At 39.8% G+C, this 6,739-nt stretch overlaps 1 non-coding gene and 1 pseudogene across 1 annotated transcript; one reads left to right on the top strand and one right to left on the bottom strand.

Annotated features, from left to right (window-relative positions):
• Positions 1-1,117, bottom strand: part of LOC118430582 — a 9,122-nt pseudogene extending 8,005 nt beyond the window's left edge.
• Positions 1,118-1,681: 564 nt separating this feature from the next.
• Trnar-ccu lies at positions 1,682-1,754 on the top strand. Its single transcript has one exon. It is a non-coding gene; the product is annotated as a tRNA-Arg (tRNA).
• Positions 1,755-6,739: the final 4,985 nt, after the last annotated feature.

Below are 6,739 nucleotides of genomic sequence, written 5' to 3'. Positions count from 1 at the left end.
CCATTAAAATTATTGTATTTAGAAATTAAAGTCCATGCAGATGTCACATTTATGAAGGTTAGACATCCAGGTAAACAATCTTCAAAAAGTCTGAATGCCATTCTATAAGTTGAACACGGCCAGAAGTGTAGGTGTATATATATCCATAGGAATGATAAGTAAACTCTCTTTTATATACAAGGCTTCTTAATGTAAGATGTTCTGGCAAACAAGATAACATGGCCTTTATCGTTTATGCTAATTATAAATAACAACACCTGTAAGCGGTCACTGTTGTTTAGGGCGTACTGGGCATACGTCTCTCCCCTGACCCCAGCACCGATTATCAGTGCCCTGACTGGACACATTTGGATGGTTTCTGAAAGAAACATTAAAATGCACAATTTAACATTTACACTGTAACACATGCATGGATACCAGAAGTACAAAATAAAACTTAATGTATAGGTAAGAGTATATATAGTGAAGATTCTTAATAGCTTTAGAGCAAACTTAATAAGAATTGTAATACGTTATGAGTTAAGCACTATTGAACTTGATTATGGCCCTCTGAAGTCAGGATCTGTGCTAATTGTATAATGATTTATAATGAAGAACTTTGAAGATTTAAAAAAAAAATGTCACAGATCTGTGGTGATGTTGTTGTTTCTGCTCCCCTCTTGCATCGGTGAATCATCGGTACGAGGATGTTTCAATGGACGTTGAATACACCTTCAATGGACGTTGAATACACCTCAGACTTTAACTCTCACTTTTGATGAAGGGAATTATCATTTGATTGTGAACTTGGGTACGGAAGTTCTGCTGCAGTACCTTAGCAAGCCACTAGGGAGCCCAAAACCTACTTGTTTCAAGATATAATCAAGATCTTACATATAACGTTACCTATTAGATAAAGATACACTTGGCATGCCAAATATCAACATAGAATACATTATCCATGATGATCCAGGCGTTCTCAAGTTATGCTGGTCTTCTACAAACAAACATACACACCATACCCAAAATAAACTTCTTGGTGAAAGAATAAAGTCAGATCTTAAGGCAGCGATCTTAAGAAGTCACCTGTCACATTTGGGCCTCGAAAGTGACAAACATCATCAAGGTATCAAGGTATTTACTGCTGTACTGACGCGTGTACCCGGAAGTAGTGACACTGGTGGGTCATACCACAACGGTTTGAAGGGGTGAAAAGTGATGTAAGGCATTGTAGCTTTAATGCGGGCGTGTCTGTATCAATGAATTATATATAAATGCTATTGGGTCAACATACAAAAGTATAACAAAAAGAGTGAGTTTTAGACTTTTATTGCAGGAATCTTCCCATATAAAATGCAGCAGTGAAGCAACAAGCATTACGTCCCCTAGCGATTAACATTGAAAATGCAGACACATAATGTAAGGTAACTTTGCTGTGGCTACTAACTTTGGTACAGATTTAAGGCCACTTCTTCATAGTGATATTTTGTGGTTTTCAAATGTTGCATGACTTGCTCCACTGCGTAAACAGATTTCTTTCTACACATGCTTGTGAAAATGAGCGACAAATTTTGAGTTCGTAAAGACATTGAATATCCTACGATACATATCAAATTTCAAAGAATGTAGACCATGCGATGTGACATTCCCCTATTTACATCTTGTTTAGACTGATACTATACCGCGATGCAGGGTTATGTGAGCCCCAGTGGCCTAATGGATAAGGCGTCAGCCTCCTAAGTTGAAGATTGCGGGTTCGAATCCCGTCTGGGGTAACAAGTAATATTTTTGGCGGTCTAATGTTATAAAGTCCTTTATTGGATCGAATTTCTCTCAACGCTGAGGGTTCAAATGCTTGGCCGTTTGAGTAGACACCAGTTTGAGTATGCCAGTATGTACACTGCTAGGAAGGTTTAAAAACCAAATTACGTGTGTGCTCAAAATTTAAAAGCTTTACTCAATTTCTATCTGTATATGTATATGTATATCTAAATCACTGGTACATGTATAACCAACCTTCGGCCTAACACACCAGCTTAACGAGTAAGAAACCCTGTAACGTTAAGCAACGTTGGACCAGAAAAACAAGACCTGGTCTACCGGGCCCACGTGTTTTTTTTTCTGCCAACACAGACTCATTAAGAATTATTCTAACATGAAGCAAAATAAGAAAGAACATCGTAGATAATTTCATGTAGACTTAAAAGGCAGTGAAAATCCAATCAATTTGAAAGTATCCAAACCCTTTTATGCACGAGATCAATCCGATTCATTCGTTTCCAAAGACCCGCTCAGAAACCGGTGCATATTAATCATACAGTTAAGGGGAGGCAGTCGAAAACAAATATAAGCTAGAAAGGCAAAATCTTCGCGAAAAGCCTTTTGTCAGCCACTCACAACAGTAACCATTAGGTACGCCCCATACTGGTAAGTGCTAAGCTGAAATTCATGATCAGGTTCAGGTCCGGACTCGAGTCCAGAGATTTGACCAATACATTTTTCCTTGGGGGAAGACTTAAGTGGGCAGGGGTAAGGTGGCACGCCGATATGTTGTTGAGACATATTGGGGTAGGAGTACAGTATAGAGTTGGAGATGGAAATCTTGCCTCCATCCGGATCCCCATCCGCGCCGCTAATAGTTGTTGAGAAAATCCTGACATGACTTCAAACATCGTCCAACCATGAAAGCGTATTTCAATATCTATAATGTGTCATTATCCATATGGTTCTGGTGGGCTAGATATAAAGAAATCTCTAGGAAATACACAACAAGCTTTTCTTTAACTGTCAGCTACCCTTTATTTCTTTTTCTCCGCCAACATTTGGAATGTTAAGAGTTAATTAATCATGAATGGACAACTGAAAACGTTTTTATTGTTCAACTAGAGTTCGGCGACCTCATACCGGCCATGAAAATTTAGAGCTTTCGTAAATTTCATGCAATTGACTAACACATTAACATAATCTATACATGGTGTTGTTCATCATTGGATAACGTACACATGTCACAATTATGAAATTCCCATTATAAATCATAAAGTGGTTTTGCGATTTTTACATAAATTATGCAAATAAGTTCCTCATTACCATATTTGGTATCTGCTCACATTCCATCTATCATAATTAAAATGTGTTACATTTATTGAAGTCCAGAATTTCTGCTGCAGTACCTAGGTCACATACCAGGAGGCCCAAAATTGACCTTGACCTTTGTCTTGCCAACACCTACCCACAAACCAAATACCATTGTAATCCATTAAGAGGTTCTTGAAATATGCTCACTACAAAAATCCGGACACACAGACAGACAGACAGACACACAGACAGACAGGCACACAGACAGACACACACACAGACACACACACAGACACACCCAAAACTATATCTCCATTTAATGGTAAGCGATTGAAATGTATACAAGATCTCTTTGAATCAGAGATCAGTCGCCTATGCTGATAACATTATGGAAGGTAGTCGGGAAACGCTTCAAACGGCTGGGACCAAATAAAACAATAACTCACCATCTTCTACGCTAATATTTACAGTCATTTGTTGGAGAACGCGTTTACCAAGTTGTTGGTATGGTATAGTCCATCACACATCAGTAACTGTTTACCAGTTACTCCCAGTAACGTAATTTTTAGGTTTGGGTGATAAATAGGTAAACAGCGATGATACCGCTGATGATATTACTTATTCAAGGTTCGCTGTTTATGTATTTATCACAAAAGTCACATTACTGAGAGTAACTGGTAACCTGTAAAATAACGGCATACTCCTGCTCCAGTTGTTGTGTGATGGGGTATTCTTATTTGGGTCCCAGCCCGTTGGAAAAGTTTTCTCGACTCCTTCCCATAAACTTATATGGTTGATTTTCATCAATCAGCATAGGCGACTGATTGTTCAAAAAACTTTTCAAGTTCTTACTGCCCTTTCAGACAATACGGAGTTTTCTGCAGTGTTCTTTCTCATTAATTTTTATGATTCATGTTATGAACAATTTCCAAATGAGTCTGTGCTGGCAGAAAACAACGTCGGCTCGGGAGCCGGTCTTGTTTTTCTGGCCAACGTTGCTGACAGGCTCCCTGACGGCGTCGTTATCTCTTGCCACAATATCTAAAAATTCCAGTCAAAAACTTGCAGTCCAACGAGAAATGCCTTTGGAGAAAAGATGGAGACGCCATACGACAAACACCTTCGTGATGTGCGGCGTAAAAACACGGACTATGAGCTAGTGCGCCTACCGACCGAAATGCCCATCCGTCCGAACTCTGTTTATGATGGAATAGCCGGGAAAGAAGCACTGGCGTCGCCACGCGCACTGTACGGGGATAAAACAAATCATAAGGAATCAGTTCCACCTGAAGACACAGGTCAAGATGAGTCTGAGACTACGTCACATCTCTATGGAGACAAGACAGATCATAAGGAATCAGTTCAACCTGAAGACACAGGTCAAGATGAGTCTGAGACTACGTCACATCTCTATGGAGACAAGACAGATCATAAGGAATCAGTTCCACCTGAAGACACAGGTCAAGATGAGTCTGAGACTACGTCACATCTCTATGGAGACAAGACAGATCATAAGGAATCAGTTCAACCTGAAGACACAGGTCAAGATGAGTCTGAGACTACGTCACATCTCTATGGAGACAAGACAGATCACCAGGAATCTTCACAACGTCCTGAAATCAAAGAAAAATCTACTGAGACTTCGTCGCATCTATATGGAGACAACAAAGGACACAATGAATCTTCACTACATGCTGTATACAAAGATAGTCAAGAAAAAGATCAAGAAAAAGCTACGGGAAATTCTTCACGGAGTCGGAATATGAGACTTGCCGGCCAGCGCTCAATCCTGAACAACATTCAACTGGCCATCGACATGAAGTGGACCAAACTGAAGCCTCTACTGCTAAACAAGCTAAAGGTAATGATTAGCAATTTGATGGAAAATGACAGACAGGCAGCTAAGGAAAGTCATTTTCATTCCATCCAGTACGTCAGGCCATCCGTTGCAGTGTCTACTTTTGTTTCTAAATTGTTAAGTCATTTTGCGCATTAAGTTAGATATACGATAACAAATACAATATTAAAGATATCGTCCTGGGGGAAATACATAATGCAGATGTCAAGGTCTTAAAAATAAGGCTGGCAGTACAAATATTATTGCAATAGCAACAGTGGACTCTGACTAGAGGAGGTGGCCATTATAAGAATGAAATTGTTTTTTTTTTGCAATGCTGACAGGATGCATAATTATATGTTCCTGTCATGGAGACTTTTCTTGTCGATTCGGCGGCTTCGAAAATTTAGTATCTAGCAAGATCATGGGCAGAGCAGTTAGTAGATAGACCATACTAGTATGCATGGGACTAAGTGCCTAGTTTGAATAGATTTGTATAAATATCAAATTATCAAATGAGGCAATGTATGCAAATGAATACACATTTGCACAATCAATGGGAAATACTTATGATACTTCACTCGAATAGGTTAACATCATTTGGCGAGGGTATGAGGTCGTGGAACTCTTGTAGGCAAAAATATGATCAGGGCGCAGCACTTCCAATGCTGAGGGTTCCCGGGACGCTCACGATAATAGTTTCCAAGCAACTGCAAAACTGGTCCGGTTTGTCGTGATCGTTGAAATAGGATGGCAAATATCTTATCTACAGGTAGAGTCCGGCGACCTCATACATGTACCTCCATGAAGTACACTTTATGCATGATGACGGTCACCCTCAAAATACGTACAGATATCACAAGTATAAAGTTCCTATCATTTACCATCTTTTGCTTCCTACATACCAAAAATCAGGAAAATCCGTATTCCTTTTTTTACTTATCTTTTTTTTTACACAAACGCCCTCCAATTCCAAAAGCAGCCGCTAGGGAGCCAAACTTATGTCACTTCTTCCCAAGCACAAGAGCTATCCTACACCCGAAACTTGTGGGTACAGCTTGTTCATATCACGAGAAATCAAAACCGGAAGTTCCTTTGCATTACCAAGAGAAGCCGCTAGGGGCCCAATATCTAAGCATTAATAGAATACGCTCTTTAATCCTACAAATATACTCATGTTTTGCATAATTTGAATTTCATTTGTCAAACTACCTACATACCAAAAATCATGAAAATCCGTTTTTTTTTAGTTACCTTCGGAAACTTTTGCCAAAACGTCCCCCTTATTAAAACCGGAAGTTCTGCTGCAGTACCAAATAAAAATCCAAAATCTCATCATTTTCAGTTTTTGTCTCACCCTACGAACACACCAAGTATGAAGCAATCCATCAAGCCATTCTTGACTTATCCTGTACACCAACAGACACACACACACACATATATACACACACACACACACATACACACACACACATACACACACGCACATACACACACACACACACACACACACACACACACACATACACACACACACATACACACACACACATACACACACATGCACACACACACACCTACATACACACACACCCATACACACACATACACACACACACACACACTTTACACACACTCACACATTACCCACCACCTCACACTCACACATTTTACCCCAAGCCCCCTTAACCCCAGCCCCCCTTAACCCTTCCAAAAAACCCCCCAACGCTTCCTAAAAAATTAACAGACACACCCCTAGTCCTGAAAAATTTCAGCAATTTTACCTCCAGGGGTCCAGTTTTCCAAAAAGGGTTTATAACCCCCCCCCAGCTTTTTAAAAAAAAGGGG

The sequence above is a fragment of the Branchiostoma floridae genome, chromosome 14 (assembly GCF_000003815.2).
Source record: "Branchiostoma floridae strain S238N-H82 chromosome 14, Bfl_VNyyK, whole genome shotgun sequence".
In the NCBI taxonomy this organism is placed as follows: Eukaryota; Metazoa; Chordata; class Leptocardii; order Amphioxiformes; family Branchiostomatidae; genus Branchiostoma; species Branchiostoma floridae.
The sequence above is the reverse complement of the archived record's forward strand: the minus strand, read 5'-3'. Positions and strand labels throughout refer to the sequence as shown.